This window comes from Pinus tabuliformis, chromosome Q, assembly GCF_031772625.1.
Source record: "Pinus tabuliformis cultivar Carrire ecotype Pingquan chromosome Q, CPIR1, whole genome shotgun sequence".
NCBI lineage: Eukaryota > Viridiplantae > Streptophyta > Pinopsida > Pinales > Pinaceae > Pinus > Pinus tabuliformis.
In genome coordinates, this window is record NC_142296.1 from 1,265,471,555 (window position 1) to 1,265,490,734 (window position 19,180).

The 19,180-nt window shown below is 34.5% G+C and overlaps 1 non-coding gene across 1 annotated transcript; it reads right to left on the reverse strand.

Annotated features, from left to right (window-relative positions):
* Positions 1-567: 567 nt before the first annotated feature.
* Positions 568-640, reverse strand: TRNAA-CGC (transfer RNA alanine (anticodon CGC)). The gene has a single exon. It is a non-coding gene; the product is annotated as a tRNA-Ala (tRNA).
* Between the last annotated feature and the right edge of the window lie 18,540 nt (positions 641-19,180).

Genomic DNA, 19,180 nt, shown 5'->3' on the forward strand with positions numbered 1-19,180 from the left:
AGACCCGAAAAAATCCACCAAAAAAACTTCCAAAAAATCTCACTAAAGACAACCCGTTATTGGATAACAATGAATGACTGTTGTCCAACTTATATTAATGCATAGTAGTCCATGATGATAGTATTAATGGATAGTAGTCAATGATGATTGTACCACTACTAGTTTCACATGGTAGTCTAACCATACTACTTTTTAAAAGTTTTTAGGTTTTGACTATTAAATTATGCATAATCTAAGCGCCCCAAAGAATTTTCACAATGTTAAATCCATTTATGCATTCAAAAATGAAAAAAAAAAACCAAACACCAAAAACATATGATAACACAAATTATATATAAGCTAAATACCTCAAAAAAATTTCTAGCTATTAAATCCATTTATATATTAGAAAATAATAAAACTAAACAAAACACAAAAACAAAAACTGTTATAAGAACCGATTTGAATTTAAAAAATGATAAAACTTAAAAAACACGAAACCAGAAACAACAAAAACTGTTCTAAGAACCGATTAACTTAAAAGACACGAAACCAGAAATATTTACTCTGTAACAGATGGAAAAAACATGGAAATGCGGGGAATCGAACCCCGTGCCTCTCGCATGCGAAGCGAGCGCTCTACCATATGAGCTACATCCCCATTTGAAACGGATTTCATTTGTGCATATCTTTCTAGTTTATTAAATAATATGCACACTCTCCCAAGGTAAATCAAGGACGAAAGGTACAAGTAACACCTCCACTCATACTTAGTCCCAAATATTATTATTAATGAAATTCGGAGAAAAATAACATTAATTATATATTAATGAATAAATTTTTAGATCATCAGCAATACGCAGTATGTGAAATATTTGTGTGGAATTTTGTAAATGCGTTGTTCAGCGCTTTAAATATTCTATGTTTTGAAATTTTTAAACATTTATTTCAAGTAATAATATCTGAATTTTGGTGAAAATTTGAAAGAATTTTTATAATTGTAATTTTAGGTTTTTTTAGATTATATCATTTCAAATTTTTAAAATTAATATATTTATACAATTTGTTTAGTAAATTCATGAAAATGTAAAGTGTTGTGAGTTTAAAATTTTAAGTTCAAATTCATAGGTGCTTGTATTGGGAGGTGGCTTGTTCTATTTAGAGGTATAATAATATTAGTATAAAATAATTATTTATATTTATTTTTCATATTATTTATAAAAATTAATTCTTAAAATTATTTGCACTGTTTCTTAATTATTATACTTTGATTGTTTTTATTAATTTATAGTTTAAATAATGGTTATTATTTTTATTTTACCCATGGCCTTGTATTAGGATAGCTTGGTCTATCTAGGAGTATAATAATAGTGATATCAAAAATTTTAAATCTATATTTAATTGAGTTTTAGGCACTTTCCAATATGGTATGGAAGAAAAATTATGGTGTTTTCATTATGTTAGGTAAATATTTTGATTCGAATTACACAAAAATTAAAATAAAATTAGTATAAATAAATAAATAATAATAATTAATTAAAACATTTGGACTCAGTCAAATTACATAAAAATAAAATAAAATAAACGAGCCTAAATCCATTTTAAGTCTGAATCTACCAAGCACTGAGAGGGAGGGATCAAATCTCTTTTCACTCTAAAAGAGGTTTGTACCTCAAGAGATTTGATCCCTAGATTCAAATTAATCTTAACTTTGAATCTACCAAGCAGAAAAAGGGATCAAATCTATTTTCGCTCTAAAAGAGGTTTGCAACTCAAGAGATTTGATCCCTAGATCCACATGAAGATGAATCTAGACTAATTTTTATAAAATTCTCAAAAATTATTTTAGTCCTAAATTATTTACATTTTTTCTCTCACTACATTTTATTAGTATACTTAAATTGTTTTAATTAATTTATACTTAAAATAATAGTTATTATTTTTAATTTTTATTAATTTTATACTTCCATATATGAATAATCATTTAAATATTTTTTTTGAATAAAAGAAATAAATATAGTTTTCAATTTTTAAATTATTAATTGTTTCTTGTTTTTTAAATTAAATAAGACTATATTTTCATTATATTCCATATATCGTCTCAATCAGAGAAAAATTAAACCGATAACTTTATATCAAAAAATGTCTTTACACAACACCGAATCATTATATAAAAAACCCATAAACAAAAACTATTAATTTTTTTATTTAGAAAATTAAAAATTACACCCCAACATATCTATTTCAATATTTTATTATTCAATAAAGCTGGTCATTCTTTTATGTGTAATTCCACAATAGAAAACAGAATTATATATGTGTGGGATTCCGTAGAACACCTAATTATATATATATTTTTTAAGGATTGATATGATCAAAATGATTTGTAAGAATTGAATCGCGTTAGAGATTTTGAAATGTGCTAGCATATAATTTAATCCGGTAGAATCACTATTTTTACTTGTTATAATTTTTTATTTGATTGGTTCGTCTTAGAAAGCTTTTATTTGAAAAATTGAAATGCTGAAAAAAAAAATTATAATTTTATTTCACAAAAAATAATATAATTTTAATTATGGTTATTAATATAATTTTTTATATTTAAATAATAAAAATAATTTTATTTCTAATTTTTATTGACGAGGGAGGGGATAGATGGAAGGGTGGTATGGTAATTGTTTTATTACGTAATAATTGGAAGGGGTATGTTATGTTGTTTTTCCCACAAATGATCTAGAGAACATATTAGCCTAGGGTCGCAACAACAAAGCTCATAATTGTGATATACAACTTCATTATAATGCCCACTACCTCTCAGCGAATACCAGATGTGATTTTTGGCTCTTGCAAGGCATCATGCTAACATGGATTTTTACTTTGGTTGGTGTTTAAGTGCGGACTTGCCTCTTGCATTGGTTGCAATTAGGAGGGAATGCTTTCCCTGCTTGGCATTTTCCAATTCCTTGAACTCCGTCAGCTCTCCTATTTGTTTCCCCTCCTAGTTCTCCTCAACATAGCTCAATCGGTCAAGGAGTTTGCATTGTTTTCCCATCCCTTGGCCTCCTAGTCTCAGTGAGGAAGTTTCTTATTGTCAATTTTGGTTGTGGCATGAGCTATGGTGTAAACTCTCTTCCTCTATCCAATCTTGACTTGCACACCTTCACATTTTGATCCCTTCTCCTGTCATATGTTCCCTTGTCCATTCTCGACCTTAGTGCCTTGCCCCTATCATGACCTGTCAACAAGCATGTAGTCATTGAGGCACAGCATACTATGAATCTTGGAAAGGTTCAAGAGCTCGCTTTATGGTAAAGCCCTCTACCCATCAATTTTACAAACAAATCCCAGTTGACATCCAGCAAGAACTTCGGGATGTTGAGTAGGAAATAGTTAGGGAAAGAGGATGTCTTACAGTAGAAGTAACAATGTGGATTCTAGACATGGGTCGCACTTGAGGCATGAAAAATCAATATCTCAACACTATAGATTTATATCAATAAATGAAAACATTATTGGGAAAGGTGTTGTTCGATCACAATGATGATTAGGATGAGATTATGCTCATGGTGGATGAGCTTCAACTACAAATGAGGGAGTTGGCTCTCAAAATGGACAAGATTGAAGCTCATTTGGCTCCTCCACCAACTCTAAGGAAATGAAACCATTAGGGTATTTTATCCTCCCACAAATGATCTAGAGAACATATCAGCCTAGGATTGCAACAACAAAGCTCATCATTGTAACATGCAGCTTCATTACAATGCCCACCACCTCTCGGCAAACACAAGATGTGATTTCTGGCTCTTGCAAGATATCATGATTACATGTATTTTTACTCTAGTTGTTGTTTAAGTACGGACTTGCCTACTACATTGGTTGTAATTAGGAGGGAATTTTTTGCTTGCTTGGAAATTTCCAATTCCTTGACTCCCCACCAACTCTCCTAGTTGTTTCCCCTCCTAACTACCTTCAACATAGCTCAATCGGTCAAGGAGTCTGCATTGTTTGCCCATCCCTTGACCTCCTAGTCTCAGTGAGAGAGTTTCTTACTGTCAATTTTGTGGCATGAGCTATGGCGTAGACTCTCTTCCTCTATCCAATATTGAATTGCACACATTCACATTTTGATCCCTTCTCTTGTCATTGTTCCCTTTTCCACTCTCGACCTCAGTGCCTTGCCCTTATCATGACCTGTCAACGGGCATGTAGTCATTGAGGCACAACATACTATGAATCTTGGAAAGGTTCAAGAGCCCGCTTTATGGCAAAGCCCTCTACCCATCAATTTTACAAACAAATCCCAGTCGACATCCAACAAGAACTCCAGGTTGTTGAGTAGGAAATAGTTAGGGAAAGAGGATGTCTTACAGTAGAAGTAACAATGTGGATTCTAGACATGGGTCGCACTTGAGGAAGGAAAAACCAGTATTTCCACACTATAGATTTATATCGATAGATGAAAACATTGTTGGGAAATGTGTTGTTGGATCACAATGATGCTTAGGATGAGATTATGCTCATGATGGATGAGCTTCAACTACAAATGAGGAAGTTGGCTCTTAAAATGGACATGATTGAAGCTCATTTGGCTGCTCCACCAACTCTAAGGAACTAAAACCATTAGGTTCAAGATCCTATTTAGGTGGACCCATTTGAATCCATTCGATTTCTATGGTATACTCATGGTTTAGTAGTTTTTTCTTTCATCTCTTGGTTATCAAGTTGAACATACTAGTTTTAGAAATGTTTTCAGTTTTAAACATAGACTTTATGAACATTTATGTTTTAATTTTAATTCTAAAGCTCTCTTAATCAAAAGCTTGTTACATTGTCATTGGTTTCAAATTCCAGAACATGCACAAATTATCTAAATCTGTAATTTTTAAATTATAAATAAATGAATTTTAACTTAAAAAATATTTAAATAAATTTATTTTAATATATAAATTTTCATATATATATATATATATATAAATTAAAATAAAAATAAAAATTTAAAATTATTAATAATTCCATTTCTTAAAATAAGATCACTATCCCTATGCTAGTATCACTATCACCATTTCAATCCAAGTTACTATCACAATCACCATTTTTTAAAACACAAACTAGTCGCTTATCAAATTCCAATGCTTGTCCAATATGCTTTTATAACATGATAATTTAATGTAAATAACTATGTCATTTTAATATAATGGTTAAATTTGTTTTATATTTAATAATGAATTATTTTCACTTATAATTTTTTTAACTAAACTTAAAAGGTTTTGAACTAATGATCTGTTTTGAAGTAATGATGTTTAATAAGGATTGTATTAACATGACATCTTATTATTTTATTTTTTAATTAGAATAATGAAAGAAAAATTACATGTAGTTTAGCTTTTTAAAGTCTAAAAACGGTTATTTATCATAAAAGAACTACAAATCTTGGATATCAATCAAAAGATACTAGGAAATCTACTAATCAATAATAAACTTTTAGAAATATAAAATAATATTAAATAACAACAAAGAACATACTTGTTCTCTGAAGATTTGGATGGAAACTTCAGTGTTTTTTGGGTTGAGAAGGAGGAAATGTCTTTGATATTGGCATGCTTTTTCTTAAGTTGATTAACTTTTCTCCATATTTTTCGACCAAGGTTTTAATGCTCTTGCACCCATTTTTTTGTTCTCATTTACCATCTTGGGGGGGTCTTTGAAAGATTGTGTATAAACTCCTAAACTAGGATTTGAAGAAATCAAACTAGATTGAGCTTTATCTGTTTGATGGTCTCGCATGGATTGCAGATATTTATTGATGCGGGCCTTTTCCAAAGAAATCGTGAGTGGAACATGATCCAAATACATGTCTTCTAAGAGATGTTCAATCTCATCCTCTTCCATTATTGAGCTAGTTGGCTCCTTTCATAGAGAAATTGGCATATTAGCTTCTAGATTCTTTTTCTCAAGCTTTGTTGGGGGCAATAAAGACTTGGGAATACCTCCAACAACTAACTGGGGAAATGACTGATTAACTTCTTGTTTTAGGGTCTCACTTAGAGATGAGGGAGATAACAACCTATCTCTAGATTTGGGGTTCTAATCAGAATTTGTAGCTCCCTAAGGTCTCAAATTCCTTTTCCTTTGGGGGAATTTTCCAAAACCCTATTTTTCTTTATGAGTTGATTAGTCTTCTGGTAAATCCTTTGTAATTAGAGGAAAATCTCTAAAAAGAATGTCAATATTCATGACAACACTTGCATCTAAATGGGACATTTTCACAATCTAGTGTTTGTTTCCAAAGATTATCCTGATAATAAATGTTTATTGATGTTGGAAGAGGTTGCAAAAAATTCATACAAACATAGATCCTTGCATATGATGTGTATCTCCCTCTCTTACTTGCCTCAAAAACATTAACAAAGATACCAATGGCATTGCCAATGCTTTCAAGAATGATCTTTTGGAAGAGAAAATAACCAAACCCATATCGAATAGCAAGGAAGTATTACTTCTCATGATTGTACCACTCTTTCCAAAATCACATGAAGACCAAACATTATTAAAAAGTAAGGCCCTCCTTCAAAATCCCTCATTCTATCTTTCAAGCTAAAAAAAGTTATTATGAAGAACCCTTTTTCTCCTAGCTCCACATATATTTTTCCCTTAAGGCTCCATTTATTTTGGATCTAACCGACCAAGAAATTTTTAGAGGGCCAGAATCAATGAACTTACATATCAGAGCATGATCCTACATATATTGGACATATTTTGCAATCTTGTTAGATCTGACCTCATACTTTAGATCTTCAACTACTTTTGGAAGGAAATTCCTTGGAGTTTTGTTTTTCCAGAATGCAACAAGTAATGGTTTCTTTGAGTGGCTAGAATCCCCATTACCTTTGACTGAATTTGAAAAGGATGTGAATAATGAGGAATTTGGTAGGTATTTTAAATTGATCCATTATTCCTATGAACTCCTGAGACAATCCTACTAAAGGAGGGGGTGGATCCCCCTCCTATGGAACTAGTCATAGATGGCTATATAAAAGAAACCCTATTCAAAAACCCCTATCTAATCTTGATTATACTTTACCTTGTAATTTTATACTTATTTATGATATTTATATATTTTCCTTGTTAATATTATGCAAAAAAATTTTAATATTAATAATATATATAAATGAATATTTCTTTTCTTGAGGCTCAAAAGCATGGACGAGGCTTTGAATACCCCTGTGGCAGTAAGGGTTTTTTCCTAACCGACCAACCCATACTCCAAATGCATGCATATCCATGTATATTTCTACAATGTGGTTCTTGCATCCTGAAAAATGGTGAATCTTCGTGATCCAATGGAGAAGACGGTGACTCTTGCAGGAATGGAAATTTGTTCTGCAAGCTCTTCCCCTTAGGTAGATCAAGCCAAGGTTTCTTACAATGCCATGTTGAAATTTGGATTTGTTCTTCTGACAATTCAAGAGGTGCTTACCTTTGATGTTCCCTTTGGGGATGAAGCCTTTAGCTATGATTTTTCTTTTAAATTAAGGTTTGGTATGTAGTTTTAATGGGTTTTGGCTACCACTGATTGGTCTCCATAAGTGGATTTCTAATTCATGGAAAATATTGATGTCTGATGATCTGGATATTTATCCTTTGGCTGACGATTTTTCTGTTGTTGTCTTTCACAACCTTGGCGATCAAATGATTATTTGGGATTTCGAGCCCTATTTATGGGGAAGCGTTGATCTCTTCATGCAGCCTTGGTCTCCTAATTTTCATCCAGTTATGACAACAATCTCCTCGACTCCAGTTTGGATAAGGATCCAAAACCTTCCTCTACGTATTTGAAATTTCCTTTTGTTAACTTCTACTGGAAATGAAATAGGGAAATTTAATTTTCGTAGTTCAGAAACTGAGAATTTTTGTCTGCTCGAATATACATGGAAATAGATTTTAATAAAGGTTTTCCTGTTCATATAAACCTAGTGGCTCCAGATTATGTATGGGTTCATAAGCTTGACTATGAAAATTTTTCATTCCGACATCGAGTGTGTTATGAAATAGATCATGTAATCAAGAATTTCCCCAATCGACTACAGAATAGTAGTCTGGAAAATAGTCAGAGGCCCAAATGGTGGGAATGTGCTCAGAAAGAAAATTATATTGTATACAATTAAGAAGAGACCCAGGACAAGGAGGAAGTAATAGAACGTCAGAAAGAAGCGCATGCCAAAAGGATCGACCAAAGGAAGTAAATGGTAGTTAGGAATAAATCCATGTCAAAGAAGACCCATCGAATTAAGAAGTAAAGGAGGACCAAGCCTGATCCAAAATGGATTTTGGATAGACTCCTAAGTCTAAGTATTCCTTGAGGAAAAATGAAATTCCAAGGAAGTTCCTGGAACTAGCCCCATTGCAGAGATCATCTCATTCTGAATCTACTGCAATTTGAATGGGACGAAACTAACTTATGATGCAGAAGTTATTATAAAATGAAGTTTCTTATATCCCTTGTAAAAAGGAGCAAAATCCACTAATAATGGGACCCAAAAACATGAAGAAAACCATGAAATCGAGCCTATCGAAGGCACAGACTTATGTGTGTGTGTGTGCACGTGTGTGTGTGTTTACATTATCGGAATATATATATGGGTCATATACACTATCGGCGGCATAAACCCATATTAACACTATCAGGAGCTATCAAAGGAACAAAGGATTCATTTAACACTATCGAGGACCAAAACCCATACATATATGCATTCAACACTATCGACGGTCAAAAACATAGGTATAGTGGAATACACTATCGGAGCGGGAAAGCTTTTATATATATTGACACATATATATATATATATCGGCGACAATGTAATCAGCAGGTTTGGTTATATTCCATCACCCCAAAACCCCCGATTGCGATGTATGTCGTGGACCCGATGGTCCGATTGCAAAATGGTTCAATGCAATATCGCATCCGCATATGTATCGGATCGGTGTGTGTCATAAGGGAAGACCCCCGGGCCGTAGCTCTGCGATGCACCGATATGCAATCAGCGATAGCGCCGATGAAAAGGGGCCAATAGCGATACGGTGATCGATGAACCCCCAATGCCAGGGCCAATATAGATTGCGATTGCGATATGTGATCAGACCCAGACTCGATGGGGATCATCCACGCGATTGCATAAAATTTGAAGTTTGGGCTAAAGGCTCATGATGTGTTTTCATGAGTTAAGCTTGTGTTTTCCGTTATAATGTCTATTTGGGGATTTATGCTAGAGGAAGGCAAAACGACCGGGTTTCCCATGCCCACCGGTTCAGTCCAATTGGAAAACGGATTCTTTGGTAAAATGATCAGTCTTCCATGCCTTGGGAAGGTAACCAAATGGTTAAGAAAACAATAGAAAGCACAGTTAACAAAAGGAGGCCGAGAGAGACACAGAAAGCACAGAGAAGGAGTATTCTCAGAGGCGCATGCAGAGGAATGCTCAGGGAGAGCTCAGAGAAGCTTGGGAAGCCCAGAGATGCTTTGGTGAATATGTAGGTAGAGTAGAGAGGCTGCGGAATCCGTGGGAAGGCCCAGCAAACTCTCAAAGTTTCAACAGATGCACAGAGGGAGCTCTAGAAGCACAGAGGTGCTCGAATGCTGAGCGTAAGCTTAGAGAAGATAGTCTACAGAGTAAGGATGCTCGATGTAGAGTAAGAGGAGCTTGGAGAGGCTTGAAAGCTCAGAAAGCCACCAGAGGTTAGGAAGACTGAGCGAGAGGAGCAAAGAGTGAAGCCATCCGAGGTTGGGGGCAATGAAGCTGCAGTGAAATTGCATAATAGTAGGAGATCAAATGGTCTAGTTGTTGCTGGTGTCTAAGGTGTGTAAACACAGAAGAAGGCATTTTCCAGAGACAGTATAGAGGTCTGAGGGAGTTAGAGAGGCTAGAAGCTCAAGAAGATCAGAGCAATGACTGAAGGAATTAGTCCAGAGAAGCCTAGATCTGTCAGCAGAGCATGGATAGCCAGCGGGGTAAGATGGCATTCTAAGCCCATTGGTTCAGTTGTAAAGTAATGGAGTTAAGTGTAGCACTTGTAAAATAATTGAAGCCATAATCCCAAAGAGCCAAGTCAAATTGACAAGAGCTCACAGAGACGTAGCCCACAAGAGTTTTGGGTGAACTCCTCATTAAATTGTTGTCTTATGTGTATTGTTTTACTGCTGCATTATTCACTGTTATATGCATTTAGTATATGTTAAAGCACATTTGAATATCATCACACACAACATATTTTAAAGCACTTAAACAACCAACAATAAATACAAGCATATACCTATACTTTCAAGCATTTCTTAATTCCGCATTGGTTAATCATTAAAGACATGGGAATATTGAAGCTTTGGAAGTGGGAGAGGTTCTTGTAAGATAGACAAGAAGCCTAAGAGCCCCATTTTCAGATCAGGTGGTATCAGAGCTTAAGATTGATTAACCACACCTTTAGGAAGTTTATAACAGAATTCTTGATTGACAAAGCAAAGACTGCTTGCCTGAAAGGTGTTTGAACAGCAAAAGGTTGATTGTATGCTTGTTTTGCAGACTGACTATTTTCTAAGTTTGCAGAGGTAAAGGGGAAGCTATTGATAGCTCAGTCTAGGAAGGACAAGAAGGAGAAGGGTTGAAGGCATTCTTCTATCCCAAAGGACCTCAAGGCAATCCAAAGCACAAGAGGTTTGTTGCAAGAGGTTTCTTAAATAAGCTCTTTATTTATCTTGTTGAAGTTTTTTTGTTCATTGGCATAATGACAACTTCTACAAGTGGGTCCTCAAATTCTGCTCTCTTCACAAGACTCTTTGATGAAGACATGAAGCAAGAATTATCCACCATGATGGATATGGTGAGAGAAATGTATGAGGATGGAAGGAAGAGTAGCATACTTAGAAAGTAGTTGAATTCCATGAAGGAAGAGAAGCAATTGCTTGCTGACAGAATGTAGGAAATGGAGAGGCAACTTCGTATTGCAAATATGAACCTGAAAAGGATGCATGAGTTGGATTCATAGCTCTTTGTTGCCAAAGAAGCCTTAGTCAAGTATCAGCTTGAAGAAGAGGTAAGCCATTCCGGTTTGTCTTCAAATTCTTCTAAGAATGCTCATATTGGTTCTTTTGAAAAGCATACTAAAGGCATAGGTTCCAAGCTAATGTCCAATATGGGCTATGAAGGCAAGGGCTTGGGAAAGCATGCACAAGGTATTATTGAACCAATAATGGTTGAGGAAAGGCCTAAATATTTGGGTCTTAAGAAAGGGCATCTTGCTGAAAGGTGTTGGACTCTGAATCTAGCAATGCTTCCACTAAAGCTGAAGGAGAAGGTGGAAAGAGAAGATGGCAGAAATGGAAAGGAAGATTCCATGACTGATGTGTCTCAGAATGATTCACATATTGATGCTAATGTGTAGACAAAGGAAGGACCTTTGAAATGGATTGGTAAGAAATGGTTAGAGTTCTTATCCAATTAAAGATTGGATGTCTATTGATGCATCTGTTTGCATTTCTTTGTTGATGGAATGCAAGTTGCAGGTTTATACCAAAATAGTGAATGGAAAAAGTTGAGTAGGAGGCTCACTTTTTTGTTGCAACATTATGTTCATTTCAGCTTCAAAAGTATAGCGTACTTAAGTGAAATTTGAAGGATGAAATGCATGCATGAGCATGAGATGCATGAACACAGGGATGTTGAGGCTTTCCTTGTATTTGGACATGTATGTGTGATTAACTTGCAGGGTTGATTGCTTTGACATGCATGTGATGTTGACTTGATTGAAGTTAACTTGGTCTCCAAAATGGAGATAATAATGAAGTGTTTCATCTTTTAAAAAGAAATATTCCAAATGGTCCTTTTCTACATGCTTGACTTGAAGGGTCATTTGTTTTTAAAGACATGTTTTGTGGGATTGTTGTCTAGTCCATCATTTGTATGCAGATGAAAGACATAGAGGTGTTCACAAGATGTGAAATCTGTTCCTTTGTTGGAGCAGGAGTTTAGTCCATCCAATTGTTGTCTGTATGCCTGTTGTTGTTAACAATTGTTGTTGGCAGCTTGTCAAATAGGTACAAATGAAAGTTTTGTGGAGCAGATGTACTTCACATTTGTTTGAGCCACCTTGGATCAATGATCAAGGCAAAGAAGCTCAAAACTACCTTCTATGACCATTTCAGCAGAAGTTCTGTAGGAAGGCAATGAGGAAGACAATTCTTCCCAGGAAGACCAGCCCATCCAAGAAGGGAAGTGGTCAGAAACTTTGGTTCAGAGGAACTATGCAAAGGAAAGTGTAGGGAGGCTGAAAGAAGAGGGTGAGTCACTCTCGTTTACTGTTCAAATCAGTATGTAACTCTTTTGGAGACCAAAAGTTCTTTTAGTGGGGAGGTGTGATCCAAAATGGATTTTGGATAGACTCCTAAGTCTAAGTATTCCTCACTGGGGAAAAATGAAAGTCCAAGGAAGTTCCTGGAACTAGCCCCATTGTAGAGATCGTCTCATTCTGAATCTACTGCAATTTGAATGGGTTGAAACTGACTTAGGATGCAGAAAATGAAGTTGCTTATATCCCTTGTAAAAAGGAGCAAAATCCACTAATAATGGGACCCAAAAACATGAAGAAAACCATGAAATCGAGCCTATCGGAGGCACAGACTTATATATATGTGTGTGTGTGTGTGTGTGTGTGCAAGCATATATATATATATATATATATATATATATATATATATATATATATATATATATATATATATATATATATATATATATATGGGTCATATACATTATCGACGACATAAACCCATATTAACACTATCGGGAGCTATCAAAGGAGCAAAGGATGTGATTAACACTATCGGGGACCAAAAATCATACATATATGCATTCAACACTATCAACGGTCAAAAATATAGGTATAGTGGAATACACTATCGGAGTGGGAAAGATTTTATATATATCGGCACATATATATATCGGCGACAATGTAATTGGCGGGTTCGTTTATAGGCCATCACCCCAAAACCCCTGACTGCGATGTATGTCGCAGACCCGATGGTCCGATTGCAACATGGTTCAATGCAATATTGCATCTGCATATGTATCGGATCAGTGTGTGCCATAAGGGAAGACCCCCGGGACGTATCTCTGCGATACGCCGATATGCGATCTGTGATAGCGCTGATGAAAAGGGGCCGATAGCGATACGCCGATATCAGCGATTGGTGATCAGCGATCGGTGAACCCCCAATGCTAGGGCCAATATACACTGCGATTGCGATATGCAATCAGACCCGGACCCGATGGGGATCATCCACGCGATTGCATAAAATTTAAAGTTCGGGCTAAAGGCTCATGATGTGTTTTCATGAGTTTCACCTGTGTTTTCCGTTATAATGTCTATTTGGGGATTTATACAAGAGGAAGGCGAAAAGACTAGGTTTCCCATGCCCGCCGGTTCAGTCCAATTGGAAAACGGATTCTTTGGTAAAATGATCGGTCTTCCATTCCTTGGGAAGGTAACCAAATGGTTAATAAAACAACAGAAAACACAGTTAACAAAAGGAGGCCGAGAGAGACACAGAAAGCACAGAGAAGGAGGATTCTCAGAGGCGCAGGAAAAGGAATGCTCAGGGAGAGCTCAGAGAAGCTCGGGAAGCCCAGAGATGCTCTGGTGAATACGTAGGTAGAGTAGAGAGGCTGCGGAATCCGTGGGAAGGCCCAGCGAACTCTCGGAGGCTCAACAGATGTGCAGAGGGAGCTCCAGAAGCACAGAGGTGCTCGAATGCTGAGCGTAAGCTCAGAGAAGATAGTCTGTAGAGTAAGGATGCTCGGTGTAGAGTAAGAGGAGCTCGGAGAGGCTTGAAAGCTCAAAAAGCCACCAGAGGTTAGGAAGGTCGAGCGAGAGGAGCAAAGAGCAAAGCCACCCGAGGTTGGGGGCGATGAAGCTACAGTGAAATTGCAGAACAGTAGGAGATCAAATGGTCTAGTTGTTGCTGGTGTCTGAGGTGCGTAAACACAGAAGAAGGAATTTTCCAGAGACAGTATAGAGATCTGAGGGAGTCAGAGAGGCCAGAAGCTCAAGAAGCTCAAAGCACTGACTGAAGGAATTAGTCTAGAGAAGCCTAGATTTGTCAACATAGCATGGACAACCAACGGGGTAAGATGGCATTCTAAGCCCATTGGTTCAGTTGTAAAGTAATGGAGTTAAGTGTAGCACTTGTAAAAGAATTGAAGCCATATTCCCAAAGAGCCAAGTCAAATTGCCAAGAGCTCACGGAGACATAGCGCACAAGAGTTTTGGGTGAACTCCTCATTAAATTCTTGTCTTATGTGTATTGTTTTACTGCTGCATTATTCACTATTATATGCATTTAGTATATGCTAAAGCACATTTCAATATCATCATACACAACAGATTTTAAAGCGCATAAACAACCAACAATAAATACAAGCATATGCCTATACTTTCAAGCATTTCTTAATTCCGCATTGGTTAATCATTAAAGACTTGGGAATATTCAAGCTTTGGAAGTGGGAGAGGTTCTTGTAAGCTAGACAAGAAGCCTAAGAGCCCCATTTTTAGATGAAAGCCCAACAAACTCTTGTGAATTCTAGATTTGTCATTGAACTCTCATGAAACAAGATTGAAAATGTAATTTCTTAAGCTGATCAGACATATGGAAAAATCAATAAAGACAACAACTATCACTCTTTAAAGAGAAACTCCATAGAAGCAATAAAAAAACACCGATTGGATCCAAGTTGGCAAAAGGGAAAAACATCTCACCAAATAAAACGAGAAGTCAGTCACAGTCAAATTGATAAGCAATAAGAAATAGAAACCAAATGTATTTGGATCTTGGCAGTATTTTGGAAAATATTTAGTTGGAAAGAAAATATATTTTTTGTATTAAAAAGTTATCGCTTGATGGTTTGGATTAAATCCCAATACACAATTTCAAACCCATGGAATATTAGCAACTCTTAGTAAATGCAACAATTTTATACCAAATGTCAACTTTCTTTTTAATAAAACCTACCTACCCATTTCTTATATATATATATATATATATATATAATTTACATAATATTTTTATTTAATAATTAATAAATTAAAAATAATGTGAATTTTTTTCCCAAATTATATGTTTGTTTTGAAAAACTTGGCATATGTATCTCATTATGTAGAAGATTGTTCATAAGGTAACCTTATCATTACTTTATCTTTATTCAGGCTATTTAACAACACGATTCAAATATATTGAAACTTTAAGATAGAAGAATTAAATTTCGGGAAAATAACAAGTATTCTTTTTAACTACTAAAACTAAAGTTATCATAAAATAATTCTCCCATAATAAAATAAAATTATATTTTATTATTTAAATGAATATAATTTAATTTATTATCCAATGTAAAAATATAAATGTGTTATCATAAAATAATTCTCCCATAATAAAATTAAATTATATTTTATTATTTAAATGAATATAATTTAATCTATTATCTAATGTAAAAATATAAATGTATTTATATTAACCATAGGTGTAGTATAACTAATAGATGAAATGATATTTTTTCAATATTTTTTTTACTTAATCTTACTCAAAATTGGTACAAGATTTTGAAAAATTATTAGTTTATGTTGTTTAATTTGCAAAGATAAAGTTTTTAAAGGTTTTTCAGGGTGTTGAATCTATTTATGCATTCAAAAGTGTATTTTAAACAACAAGAAATCACAATCTCACTATAAATTTTAAAAGTCATTCCGTACATAAGTTAAACTACACATTACTTATATTATTGAAATTAAATTTTTTCTCCTCAAAAATGTTATGTAAATTGGGTTTATTTTGGGTGGTTGAGAAGAATGATTGGTATCCTCCCCACCTAGGTTCAATTCCAAGTGACATGTTGACCATTGATGTTATGCTTTGAGACTTATTGTTGAAAATGAATAATCTCTTTATATAGAAAATGTATATTCGTCATATGGAAAATAAAAAGATATTTTCCATGTGAATAAATAAATAAGTATATGGAAATTTGGTATTCTTTAATACATAATTTAAATTATTAATTATTAAATTATATTAGTAAATTTGAATTTTGAAATATTATATAAATATTATTTAATAAATAAATGTATTATTATTAATTGTTTTAAAATGTTGTAAAATAATTTGGGATTAATATTTTAATTATAAAATTTTGGTTCTCTAGGTTTCTTGGCCTCTCCTTGGAAATTCTCATTTTTGGCTATTCTCCCTCCTTAATGGGTTGCATCCTTGTCAACCTTTCCCCCCTTATTTTTCACCCATCCTCGTCATTTTCATTTTCTCTCCTAGTATTTTCTTTCTACCCTCCATGCTTCATCCTCTTGTTCTACTCAGTCCTCCAACTTTCCATGGCCCACTTTTCTTCTGCAAGGCCAAAACATTTTTGGTATATCCCTTTTATCCATGTGAGTTTTCTCCCCCCTTTACTTCTAGCCTATGGTATCTCTTTCATACTTGGTTGATCATGCCTCACTAACGAGATCACTTTCATCATGGCACCACCCACTTATGTGACATGGAAGGATCTTGTGCATAGGTGAGAGTGGCAAGCTCTTCCCAGTGATACAAGGAACATATCCATTAGCCTATCCAAGGAGAAATTAAATAAGAAAAACATGATATTTTCAAGGAATGACGTTGTCTAATCGAAAATAAATAAATTCTTTAACTTACGTGGGTGATTAGGTACCTGGCATGGCTCATACTCATGGAAAATACAACCAATGCATGTGTAATGTTGACATCTATTGGCATCTTAAGCTTTTTATGATAATATTTTTATTGGATGGGAACAAGGCCAAAGATGAAATTTTATTATTGTTGGACGAAATGCAGCTCACCATGCAATCACTGGATTGTAGACTTGGCCACGTGGAAGCTCAATTAGACATTCCCCTAGACTCTAGTTTCTCCCGTAGTAGCAACAAAGAGCCTATAGTTGTTGAGGTCTCAAACTCCAATAAATCCAAATGATGATTTTCCTCTAGTTATATATTTTGATTTTCTTAATTTAGTTTTTAGTTTTTCAATTAGAATATAATATTAAAGACCTCGTTTTATAAGATAGCTCTTTTTGTTAATTGTTGAACATCAATAAATTGTTTAAATGGTTGTTCATTAAACTTTATTTCGGTCTCTAATCTAGTTTCTCTATAACTATCCAAGACAAAGATTTCCCTATTTTATAATAAAAACTCTTTCTCTCACTCTCATATAAAACGACCAATTGGAACCATTTGTAATTATAATGAGTATATGTTTGAGCTTGCTTTTAAATATCTTTCCATGATTTTCCTCTCAATTTTTACGAAGTTGAAAAACTATCCTTCAAACTCCACCTAATCAAATTTGAGAAACCAAGTTTTCTCCTAAAACATTATTTGATTTATTAACATTATTTCCGTGGATTTTGAGAAAAGTAATTAAAAGGAATGTCTTTTTGGGTAAATTAGTTGATGGGTTTTTATATTAGTCAAGGAAAAATTTTGTAAATAAACTATATTGATGGTTTTTTATTATAGAAATAAAAACCACAACTAAAATATATTTTCTATATATTAATTCAAAAATCTCATGTTTATCATAAAAAAAAATTCTATGAAGGTATAGTTAAATGGTGATGAAACAAAAAATATTTTGTTGTTAAGGTGGAAAACCAAGAAGGCCAATTACAAAAACATGCTAAAAATTAGGTAAATGGAGTATTGATAACATCATCAGAAACATGTTTACGAGTGTATTCATGCTCTATAAACTCCATACTCTTTGTCTTCTTCACCAAATGTTGTGAGCTACCTCCTTGATCTGAAGCTGCATGGCATCCAATTGAAGTAACATTTCCTAATAAGATTCACCTCTTTCCACTAAAACCTTGTAGACTATGGTTTTTATATGTAAACACATATCAATTATTTTTAAGTAATTTAGATCCTTACTCATGGTAGTGCATGTATTTCAAAACCATAGGCCAATTGCTTCATCAATTTTCTTGTGTGGGAGGAACCTTCATGTCAAGCATACCTTTATCTTTGCTAAATGTATCTCTATCTAAACCTCAGGAGGAGTTGACCTCCAAAAAACCTACATAGGTGACTCTACTCTTTGTTGAGCATGGATGATAGGTGTTCAATGTCTCTCCTTTCAACCTCTATATATAACTTGGCCCACCGTCTTAGGAATTGAAAAAACTTGAGAGTGCAATGCAATATGGAATACACACAAACCTACCAACCTCAACAGAAAAAATCCACCAAAGGACCCACTGGCTGATAGACCTCCATACATGTGTGCACTTTAGAGACGATGGATTGAAAATGACCAGGAGGGTGGAGACCTAAGGTGTTAAGAACAAATAGCCATGGATACTATAGAAAAGTCAACCAAAGACTAAATAAAGTAAAACCTATCAGCCACCTAGTGGAACCAAGTCTATCACCAGCCAGAGGCTAATGATGGATTAAGAAACTCATAAAAATAGTCTACTGGCACGACACAACAATTTGCAGCATATCCTTATTCAAGTGAGGACATTGAAACATCCAGAACAAACTCTATACTAGGAAAGTTTCCTTTGCACAAGGAACCATTATGGTGTTAATTTATGAATCCTTCACACCCATTTCCATTATAACTTTCATGCTATGAAATACCAAAGAGACCACTAAGTGTTCCCACAAATATTGAGAGGAAAGGAGGGTTTTAGCTATCATGATAAAACAATTGTCATGTCCCTACCATCACATCTAGGGGTGTGTGGTCAACATTGGCTAATGTTGGCCAATTTTCGATTCAAGGTCCACCAACAAGATCCCACCTTTTGTCCAACATTTCTTGTCAAAAATTGATCCCTTCATTGGGTATTCTATTTGAAATATTATTGTTTGAATTCTTGACATGGGATATGAGGATAATCAATACTTTTGGAAGAATAGATTTTTTACATTCTATACCTCCTTCTAGATGCTAATTATTGGATATTTTGATGACTGTTGAGCCCTGTTACATGTGCTTGAGCATCTAAATGGTTACTTAGGAGTCACCTTCTACTACTAACTTGGAAAAACCTTCCCTCACAGTAATGAAAATCCAACACTCCAAAGCATATTGTTCAACAACATTACTACTCTCAGT